Below are 12,475 nucleotides of genomic sequence, written 5' to 3'. Positions count from 1 at the left end.
ATATACTTAAAGTGATGAAAGGGAAGAACCTACAACCAAGATTACCCTACCCAGCAAGGATCTCATTCAGATTCGATGGAGAAATCAAAAGCTTTACAAAAAGCAAAAGCTAAGAGAATTCAGCACCACAAAACCAGCTCTACAGCAAATGCTAAAGGAATTTCTCTAAGTGGGAAACACAAGAGAAGAAAAGGACCTACAAAAACAAACCCAAAGCAATTTAAAAAATGGTAATAGGAACATACATATCGACAATTACCTTAAACGTGAATGGACTGAATGCTCCAACCAAAAGACACAGGCTTGCTGAATGGATACAAAAACAAGACCCATATATATGCCATCTACAAGAGACCCACTTCAGACCTAGGGACACATACAGACTGAAAGTGAAGGGACGGAAAAAGATATTCCATGCAAATGGAAATCAAAAGAAAGCTGGAGTACCAACACTCATATCAGATAAAATAGACTTTAAAATAAAGAATGTTACAAGAGACAAGGAAGGACAATACATAATGAGCAAGGGATCAATCCAAGAAGAAGAAATAACAATTATAAATATATATATGCATCCAACATAGGAGCACCTCAATACATAAGGCAAATGCTAACAGCTATAAAAGAGGAAATCAACAGTAACACAATAATAGTGGGGAACTTTAACACCTCACTTACACCAATGGACAGATCATCCAAAAAGAAAATTAATAAGGAAACACAAGCTTTAAATGACACAACAGAACAGATAGATTTAATTGATATTTATAGGACATTCCATCTGAAAACAGCAGATTACACATTCTTCTCGAGTGCACATGGAACATTCTCGAGGATAGATCACATCTTGGCTCACAAATCAAGCCTCGGTAAATTTAAGAAAATTGAAATCATATCAAGCATGTTTTCCAACCACAACGCTATAAGATTAAAAATAAGTTACAGGGACGAAAACGTAAAAAACAAAAACACATGGAGGTTAAACAATACATTACTAAATTACCAAGAGATCACTGAAGAAATCAAAAAGAAATCAAAAAATACCTAGAGACAAATGACAACGAAACCACAATGATCCAAAACCTATGGGATGCAGCAAAAGCAGTTCTAAGAGGGAAGTTTATAGCAATACAATCCTATCTTAAGAAACAAGAAAAATCTCAAATGAACAATCTAACATTACACCTAAAGGAATTAGACAAAGAAGAACAAACAAAACCCAAAGTTAGTAGAAGGAAAGAAATCATAAAGATCAGAGCAGAAATAAATGAAATAGAAACAAAGAAAACAAGATCAAAGATGAATAAAACTAAAAGCTGGTTCTTTAAGAGGATAGAAAGCCCAGAGACAAACCCATGCACCTATGGTCAACTAATCTATGCCAAAGGAGGCAAGGATATACAATGGAGAAAAGACAGTCTCTTCAATAAGTGGTTCTGGGAAAACTGGACAGCTACATGTAAAAGAATGAAATTAGAACACTCCCTAACACCATACACAAAAATAAACTCAAAATGGATTAAAGACCTAAATGTAAGACCAGACACTATAAAACTCTTAGAGAAAAACATAGGAAGAACACTCTTTGACATATATCATAGCAAGTTCTTTTGTTGACCTACCTCCTAGAGTAATGGAAATAAAAACAAAAATAAACAAACGGGACCTAATGAAACTTAAAAGCTTTTGCACAGCAAAGGAAACTATAAACAAGACAAAAAGACAACCCTCAGAATGGGAGAAAATATCTGCAAACGAATCAACAGACAAAGGATTAATCTCCAAAATATATAAACAGCTCATGCAGCTCAATATTAAAAAAACAAACAACCCAATCAAAAAATGGGCAGAAGACCTAAATAGACATCTCTCCAAAGAAGACATACAGATGGCCAAGAGGCACATGAAAAGCTGCTCAACATCACTAATTGTTAGAGAAATGCAAACCAAAACTACAATGAGGTACCACCTCACACCGGTTAGAATGGGCATCATCAGAAAATCTACAAACAACAAATGCTGGAGAGGGTGTGGAGAAAAGGGAACCCTCTTGCACTGTTGGTGGGAATGTAAATTGATACAGCCACTATGGAGAACAGTATGGAGGTTCCTTAAAAAACTAAAAATAGAACTACCATACGACCCAACAATCCCAGTACTGGGCACATACCCTGAGAAAACCATAATTCAAAAAGACACATACACCGCAATGTTCATTGCAGCAATATTTACAATAGCCAGTTCATGGAAGCAACCTAAATGCCCATCGACAGACGAATGGGTAAAGAAAATGTGGTACATATGTGCAATGGAATATTAGCCATAAAAAGGAATGAAACTGGGTCATCTGTAGAGACGTGGATGGACCTAGAGACTGTCATACAGAGTGAAGTCAGAAAGAGAAAAACAAGTATCAGATATTAACACATATATGTGGAATCTAGAAAAATGGTACAGATGAGCCAGTTTGCAAGGCAGAAATAGAGACACAGATGTAGAGAACAAACGTATGGACACCAAGGGGGGAAAGCGGTGGGGGCGGGGATGGTGGTGGTGGGATGAATTGGGAGATTGGGATTGACATGTATACACTAATATGTATAAAATAGATAACTAATAAGAACCTGCTGCATAAAAAAATAAATAAAATTAATTTTTTTTAAAAACCAATATATACAAAGTACCTAGCAGAGTGTCTGGTATATAAAAAGCACCTAGAAAAAAAATTCTGTTAATTGTAAGGAGTTTGGGAAAAGGGAGGGAAACTAATTCTGACCCTTTCAAATAGTTGCAGCAAAACAGCTATAGTACAATACAAAGATTAATCAGACTCACAAGACCCGGGTGTGAGTTTAACTCCAGTGCTTACCAGTGTCCTTGGACATATAAACTCTACTTTCCTCATTGTAGTAGATTTTTATTGATGGTTTAGAGGCTTCTCAGCATCTGATCCCCTTTTACATTTGGCAGGGGCCAAGGGGTCCCACTGTGTGAACCTTGGAGGAAGCAACTACAAAAGCCACAAAGCCCAGCTTTAGCAGCTAGGTCACAGGCACATGACCAGGCTCAGCCAGTCAGATGTCCCTCCTAGGACTGAGCAAGAAATTGAGGACTCTGGTGTAGTGGAACCTACCATTTGGTGGAAACAGTGAGAGCAGTATCCAGTGGTCCTGGCAATGGTGCCAACAGAGGTAAGTCAGGGTTCATGCTCTAAAAACTGACCAGGATACACTCTTCTGAAGATGAAGAGAATACCTATTTCACAGGGTTTGGGGGGTAATTAATTGCGAAAAAACTGATCACAGAGCCTGGAGCATAATAGATGCTTAATATATGTTTCTTGAGTCCGTTTAGGAGGCTTTCTCAAGTTTCTCAAAAAAGGCTGAGAGTTTCTGAGCTGGCTCCATCTAAACAAGCAATTCCCAAGGACTATTTTTCCCATTTCATTTCTTATCCAAGTTATGTATTTCTCATCCCAATTATGTATTTCTCCTTTTTCTCCACTCCACGTTCAAAGTACACTTAGCTCTGACATGTAGAAGAATTCAGTTCATTATCTCTAGTATTTGTACATTTTGTCTTGCTCTCTGGTTAAAAAGTAACTACTTTATCTGGTGCTTTCTGAAAGGCAAGCTCAGAAGGCTTTGGAAGTAGTTTCCTGTCCTCTAGTTTAAGGTCTAGGTGAAGGAGAGACAACTCAAAGCAGCTACAGTGAAACAGACAGCTAAGTGCTAGATGTGATCTATGCCAGTAAATCTTGTCACAAAAACAGAGCTCTGTGTGACAATGTTCTGTGCATGTGGGCGTTCATAGGGTCTATTTCCCAGCCCTCTTCTTTGGCTCTACAAGGTGTCTTTTTGGGAAATCTCTTTCATTCTTTCAGTTTCAACCACCAGCTATAAGCTGGTGGCCCTCCAAGGCTGCCATGCCACATTTCCACCCACCTGTTGTGCCTCTCCACCTGGTTCCACTCACACCTCTGCTCAGCACCGAAAACACTGAACTCATTATCTCCTACCTGACCCTACCCCTTTGCACAGACCACTCCATCCTCTGAGTTCTTTCTTTTTATTCATAATAACACCATTCCCCCAGTCGGCCAGGCCCCAGTCCCTGGTGTTATTTCTATTCCTTTCACCTCCTTCTCCTATAATTCATGCTTTGCATGGATGTTTATACCCATCCTATCCTTTTCACTCTCACTGCCATCACCCCGGTTGAGACTCAAATGTTTTTTTCTCTCTTGGTTATAACAATAGCTGCCTAGTTAGCCTTTATCATTTCTCCCTTATTCCCTGGCTACATGCTTCCCTCCTCACAGACCTTAAATTACTAAACATTGCCTATTCAAGCCAACAAACATTTATTGCAAACCTAATCATGCATAACATTACAACACATACATACAAAACATTATCAGTGTTCAAAGACACGGATAAATGGATTTGGTGTAAATCTTAAAAACAAAGTTGAAGAACTCCATTTCTATGGACTGAATGTTTCTTTCCCCCCAGAATTCATATGTTGAAATCCTAACCCCCAAGGTGATGGTAGTGGGAGGTAGGGACTTTGGGAGGTGATTAGGTCATGAGGGTGGAGACTTCATGAATGAGATTAGTGCCCTTATAAAAGAAACCCCAGGGACATCCCTTGCCCCTTCTGCCATGTGAGTTTATGGTGGAAAAATGGCCATCTATGAACCAGAAAGTGGGCCCCCAGCAAATTAGAAAATCTGTTATCAGCCTCCAGAACTGTAAGAAATAAATTCTTATTTATAAACCACCCAGTCTATGATATTTTTGATGTAGTAGCCTAAATGGACTGAGACATCAGTATAAGATCTGATATCTTATATAAGATATTTGTATAAGATCTTTGTATAAGATCTTTGTATCTTATACATTTGTATAAGATCTTTGACAATGAATAGGATTTTGACAGGTGGAGTTGAGTAAAAGGTCATTAAGGGAAAGGGGGCCACATTAGGAAAGATCCTGGGGTGGCAGCATGTTGAGGGGAGGGTACATTTTAAGTAATTGCAAAGATTCCAGTTAGGACAATTAGATAGAAGAAGGAAAGTACTGAAAGATGAGCTGGGAAAAGTTGGGAGGGCCCATTTAAAAAGGGGCTTTGAATGTCAAACTGAGAAGTTTATACTTCATTTCCTCTACATTGTCTAATAGATTTGAAGCATTTTGCTTGTTTTTAAGGATATTGAAGATTTTTGATCATGGAAGCAACACAAGCAAAGCTGTTGGTCTAAATGATGGTGCACGGGAGGTGTGCAGAGAAGAAACTGGAAACAAAGAAGTTAGGAAGCTTTTGCATTGTCACAGATCAGGAGCAATGAAGGAAGACCTGAACTAAGGCAGTGGCTGTGGAAATGAAAAGAAAAAAAATGCAAGAGGCATCATGAAGGTGAATCTGCAAGACCCAACAAATCATTTGAGGTAAAAGATGATGGAAAAGGAGAGTCTAGTATGATTCCACGTTGACTCTGAGAGTGGAAACTCCATTAATATCATCAGGATGTACTCAGGATTTAAGATGCTGTGGATAGGGTGATGTATCAAATCTTAGCTTGGTGTTTATGGTTATATCAAAGTCTCAGCAGGAAACAGAATTCATCCAGATTATTCAAATGAAGAGGCTTAATGAAAGGGACACATCTGTAGATGTGTGGTTAATGTCAAGGGAACTAACAACGGATTTGAAGGAGAGATAGCAACAATGGGAAGTTATTAGCACCCCTAAGGCTGAAGGGACAAAGGGAAGGTATAGTATCACCAAAGCCTACTGAGAGCTGGAGCCACCGAAGAATAGCTGCCTGGTGGGAGCTGAGATTGAGGAGGTGTGCAGATATCACACCAAAGCAAGAAAAGAGTGGGGAGAAATGCCCTGAGCTCTATTCCCTCCTTCCAGTCTCCTGCTTGTGCCTCCCACTGGAGCTCTGGAGAGAAGTTTCAGGTTCAGTCTCCCTAGGCACAGAGGAGGAAAGAAAGAGCAAAAAACAAAATAGGGATAAAACTGAGAATAATATAGAGAAAAAGCCAACACAAGAGTTTTCCAAAATTTGCCTTTAAATATTCCCTAATATGCTTTTTTATTTCCCTGCTTCCATACATTGGTTCTTGCTAGTCCCTCTGCCTGGGAAATTTTCTCTTTCTCTGTTGAAGTCCTATCTATCCTCCAAATCCTAAGCTCAAAAGATTCTTCCTCCCAGGATACTTTCCTGATTAGCTCCAATCAGGGGTGCTCATTCTTACCTGTAAATACCAAACCCTTCGTACTGCTCCTTCTGTGTTCATTAAAGGCTACCTTGAGTTAATTACTTATGTCCATCTTTTACTATCTTATAGAAAATAACCTCAGTAAGTATAAAAATCTTCAGTAAGTATAAAAATCTTCAGTAAGTATAAAAATTCATTCATCATATCACTCAAAAAGTCTACCATATTGTTTTACTCGTGGTAGGAACTCTACAAACAATTTTGGAATACACTTGTAGGAACTGAATTCTTCGCTTTTATTCCAGCCTTTTGGCTAGCAATTTCTCTCTAACCCTCCTATTCTTTCCCCTCTAGGGTACCCATTAATACAAGCTGCAGACTACCCATCAAACCTAAAAGCAAAACAGAACAGCTCAAAAAATATCCAGGAGTTTGGAAAAGGACATGGTTTGAGTAAATGCTGAGTGGGAAACTTCCTGTTTCTTTTATTGAAGGACTTTAGCAGAAGCATCTAGTACAATGGTTATACAGAGTAAGCACACAATAAATATTAGATGGATGAATGGATGGATGAATAATTGAAGAATGTATCGGGGAGGGACTCTCAAAGAATTTTTTTCACTTAACAGTTTAGAGAGGCTGGATGTCAATTCTGGTTCTTCATGTCTTGAAGGCTGAGAATATAATTTTTATATGTTCTTTTCTAACATTCATTTCAACCTAACAACTGAATATTAGGCAGGGGTCTAGGGATCTTACCTGTTATGAAAATGAATTGGTCCTGAGAGCCTGCCAAGTCAGAATGGATTCAGCATGAGCGCTGAAAAGACAGCTAACAGAGGTAACATCTATGTCTTCAATAGGAAAAAGACAGATTCTCAGAGAGGAGCAGAGAGGTCATTCCAGTGGAAGGAAATGGTGACTACGGCAAAAATTGGTGTGCATAGACTGATGAGTTTGGTCGTATGTCTGGAGGAAATGCTATAGAATACTCAAAACCAAAAACCTCAGGGAAAACCTGGCAAATTGGGTTAATATGCGTGAAGATAGCAAAGTGTCCGCAGCTAGATTACATTTCCAGCACCGGCAATCTTAGGTTAAGAAGTTTAGAAACGGGCTTCCCTGGTGGCGCAGTAGTTGAGAATCTGCCTGCCAATGCAGGGGACACGGGTTCGAGCCCTGGTCTGGGAAGATCCCACATGCCACGGAGCAACTGGGCCCGTGAGCCACAATTACTGAGCCTGCGCGTCTGGAGCCTGTGCTCCGCAACAAGAGAGGCCGCGATGGTGAGAGGCCCGCGCACCGCGATGAAGAGTGGTCCCCACTTGCCGCAACTAGAGAAAGCCCTCGCACAGAAACGAAGACTCAACACAGTCATAAATAAATAAATAAATAAATAAAAGAACGTGAATTTCTAAAAAAGAAGTTTAGAAACATCTTTTCAGGTGTCCTCATCTAATGCTCTGTTGCTTTATTTCACTCATTGTCATTTGCATTCTGCATATGGCCTTTTGATTCAAATTGGTTTGCTTCTTTGTCCTCTTATTCTCATGAATCTTTGTATACATCAGGAAATGCCCTACATCCTGCTTTATAAAGTCGGTGAAATTCTGACTTTTATCTGGTAGGCACTATACTCTAGGAAATGACTTCATGGCGACACTCAAGCTAGTAGTTAGGCACAGTGAAATGTGCGTAAGCTGCTATCTCCATGGGTGTTAATTTTAACATGTTAATGAAAGACCTGGTTCCTCAGGCTGGCAGGCTCAGTCTCCTGATGCGGCCAAGTGCTGTAATGTTCAACAGGGATATAATTTTTGACACTGACAGTTTAGAAGTCAGTGGCTGCCCTCACTAGTGGACTCAGAAAGGCACAAAATAAGAAAAATATGCTGAATTTATTTAAAATGTATATGACCCATGATAGGCAGAATGGTGAGGTAGATGGAATGCCAGATGGGAACATAGGATGAAACAAAGACTCTGTGTTTTAAGAACAGTAAGTGGACCATTCTCCCTGAAATGTTTGAAAAAAAGGTAGGAAAGTATTGGAGGATGAGGCCAAAAAAGTAGGATGGGATTGTGTTCTTTGGGGGCTTGAGTATCAAGGTGAGGAGCTGTACTTAATTTGACAGACAATGGGAAGCCATAGATGTTTTTTGGTTTTATTTTTTGAGCAATTAACTAATATGATTAGAGCTGCTTAGTTAATTATTAAAGCATGGGCTAACTTTAATTAAGGAGATAAAAGAGACCAGAAAACAAGTTGGGAAAGCATAATAGAGACAGCTCTCTGACCAATAAAAATCTATCCATGTCTTTTATGGTGTAGAGTTGATGCTGGAGAGTGGCCATCCAGATGGACTATATTAACCAACATCCCCGCACCCAGCATCTAGTTGGGACCATATGACTGATTCTTGCCAATGAAATGTAAGCAGAACTGATGCTCATCACTTCCAGATTAAAGTGATTAAGTGTGCATGATCCTCCATGCTTTCTTTTTCCACTATCTGCCAGCCCCTTGACATCAGAGCAAATTTGAAACCACCAGATGGTAAAGCCATAAAATGGAAGCACAGACCTCTTCCACACTGTCAAGAATTTTTAAAGGTGTAGGAATCCGTTTAGGGCTACTTAACTTTAGTTACAACATGAGGCTCATAAGCCATAAATCAATTGCAGGGAAGCTAGTTTCTCTGTACAGAGAAAAACTGGAAGCTATGCTCTTGACAGTCCTATTTTTTTCGGTCCCAGATATTTCTTACCATCTCCCACCTTAGCATCTTATCCCAAAAACGACCTGATGAGGTAGCGTGCCTCAGTCATTAAAACCCTTATAGAATTTAGAGAATTGATTTTGTACTCATTTATGGTAGAATACGGAATCAATTAAACAATTCGATGGCCCATGGGAAAGTCTCACCCTAAATACATTCCTTACATTATCTGAAGTTCAAGCACCTAGAGATTCATTTACTGAAAACACACACACACACACACACACACACACACACACACACACACACACACACATTTTCATAGGCTAACTTTCAGTGTGTCTACCCTAACTTCTGGGAAAACCACATAGCCTGCAGCTCCACAGAAGACTGAGCCAAAGTGGCCATGTACAATACCATTTATCGGTATAGTGAGTTGGGCAGGACCAGGCAGAGGGCCCCGATGAGTCAGTTCACTCAAGACCCCCAGTCTTTAAGCCAAAATTCCCAGAGAAAATCAGAGTGCCTCACTCTATAGAGTGAATTGGAGAGCCCTGAAGGCCTGACAGGGTCATGGGAAGCAGAAGTCAAAAGGAGAGCAAGAGCAGGTCACAGCCAAGTCAGGGCAGGTCTTTGTGGGAAGCAAAGATTATACACAGAGAGGAAAGAACTGAGAGAGAAAGAGAGGCTCATTCCTAGAAGCACATCAATCGCTGATGTCTTTCTACTCTTTATTTCTAGTATGTGTGCATCCAAACAAAAAATTCCCCTTTTCCTGAGGTAACCTGAGTGAGTGTAAAAGTCAAACTGACACAACATTTAAACAAGCTTACAGAAAAGGCTCCCATAAGCTTAAATCACCAACACTGATGTTGCTCTAAATTCCCTCCCAATTTTTATCAGTATACAAGAATATATTTTTTATTTAGTTGTAACCAGTATATACATCCTATTCTTTGTCCTTTTTTCACTTAACATTGTTTTGTACACATATTTCCAAGTAGCAACCTACTCCTATCATTTCTTCCATCTATGTATCATGCTCATGTGCTCATATGTCCAGTTTGAAATACCTGTATAGTTTTCTACGTTCATTACTATTAATAAACAGTGCTACAAACATCTTTAGACAAAATTTTTTTAAATTTCACTGGGATTTCTACCCAATTGGGGGATAACCAGGTTAAAAAACATAAACAGTGTTTTCATTCTTATTATTTGTTGCCAAATTGTTCTTCATAAAGATGCACATCTTGCTGAAAATGAAAATAACCCAAAATATATTAAATTTTTGCATTTAAAAGGAATGGAGGCATCTAAAAATCTATCCTAAAGAAATAAAGTACACATAATGATTTATGTAACAAGATGGTCATCATAATACTATTCATAACACTAAAAACATAAAAACCGAAATATTCAAATCACTGGGGAATGTCTAAATAAATTATGATATATCTACAGATATATCATGTGGCCATATGTACTTTTTATTGCCATAAAAGTGATGTTTTCAAAGAATATTGACTGACATAAGAAATGCTTATGATATAAAGGCAAATGAAAAACACATTACCAACCCCAATATGCAATATAATTCAAATTGTGTAAAGAAAAAGTTATCTGCAAATATCTGCATATAAAGACTGTACACAGGGCTTCTCTGGTGGTGCAGTGGTTAAGAATCCGCCTGCCAATGCAGGGGACACGGGTTCGAGCCCTGGTCCGGGAAGATCCCACATGCCACGGAGCAACTAAGCCCGTGTGCCACAACTACTCAGCTCGCGTGCCTAGAGCCTGTGCTCTGCAACAAGAGAAGCCACCGCAATGAGAAGCCCGTGCATCGCAACGAAGAGTAGCCCCCGCTCGCTGCAACTAGAGAAAGCCCGCATGCAGCAACGAAGACCCAACACAGCCAATAAATAAATTAATTAATTAATTAACTAAATCTATTTTTTAAAAAAAGACTGTACACAAATATACTATAATGTTAATGGTAGTTATCTCTCAGTATAATGTTTTTATTAGTGCATCTACATTTTATAATCAGAAATAACAATAAATGTTATTTCAAAAAATAAATTATCAACATAGTAGAATTCTAAACACAAAATGATACAGAACAATAGTGAAGTTAAAATAGTTAAACAGGCTATTGGTCAGTCAAACATGAGTGTGAACTTTAATTCTAACTTAACTTGAAAGCATATGCATGTTAGAGCTATAATAGGGGTGAGGAACTAGGAAGATGCAGGATAGAGGAGAAAATTTTAGAGCTTGGGGAGGAAAGGTCTAATGGGCAAGCCCCAGTCTAAAGACTTCTTCCGGTCAATAAGCTCAAACAATAAATTTTTTAAACTCAGAATTTTGACCTTTGGCATTTACCTTTGTGATATAATAAAGAATATATTTTGGTCTTTGTCCCCCATTCCTGGCACAGAGCTTCAAAAATCCTTGGAGCTTCCTGATAGGAGTGTCTTTTGTTATACTTAAGGAGGCCCTTTCATTCATACCTCAGTTTATGCTAATGAAGTGACTGATGGTGGGTCCTCCTAAGTAGCTTCAGGATGGGACTGGTCACCAGAAAGACCAAGCATATGATTAGAGGGTTGGAACTTTCAGCCTGCCCCACCCCATCTCTAGGGAGAGGAGGGGGCCTAGAGGTTGGGTTCAATCATGTGGTCAATGATTTAATTCATCATGCTACATAGTGAAATCTCGATAACAACCCTGAGGCACAGTAGAGCTTCCAAGTTGGTGCTTGTCCATGTTCTTGGAAGGTGGTGTGCCCTGATTCCACAAGGAGAGGGCATAAAAGCTCTGTTACCTGCCTCCCAGACCTTGTCCAATTCATATCTTCCATTTGGCTGTTCCTGAACTGTATCCTCTATAATAAAACTGTAATCATAAGTATAGCACTTTCAGTGAGCTCTGTGAGTCATTCCAGTGAATTATTGAAACTGAAGGGAGGAGTGGTCTTAGGAAGCCCCAAATGTGTAGCTGGCCAGGCAGAAGTGCAGGTGGCTTGGTAAGATCCAGGATCTGTGGCTGGCAGCTGAAGTAGGAAAAGCCTTGTAGGACGGAGCCCCTTAACCTGTAGGATCAGGGCTAACTCTACGAGCTAATGTCAGAATTGAATTGAATGGATGGACTTAAGATTATCATACTAAGGGAAGTAAGTTAGACAGAGAAAGACAAATATCATATATCACTTATATGTGGAACCTCAAAAAAAATGATACAAATAGACTTATTTACAAAACAGGAAGAGTCTCACAGACACAGAAAACAAACTTATGGTTACCAAAAGGGAAAGAGGGGGGAGGGATAAATTAGGAATTCAGGATGAACAGATACACACTACTATATATAAAATATATATTTTATATATAGTAGATATATCTGCTATACAGTAGGTATAGCACAGGGAACTATATTCAATATCTTGTAATAACCTATAATGGAAAAGAATCTGAAAAAGAATATTATAGATATACCAAACTGAATCACTTTGCTGTATACCTG

This window comes from Balaenoptera physalus (genome assembly GCF_965194825.1).
Source record: "Balaenoptera physalus genome assembly, chromosome: X".
Taxonomy (NCBI): Eukaryota; Metazoa; Chordata; class Mammalia; order Artiodactyla; family Balaenopteridae; genus Balaenoptera; species Balaenoptera physalus.
Note: the sequence above shows the minus strand (reverse complement) of the source record.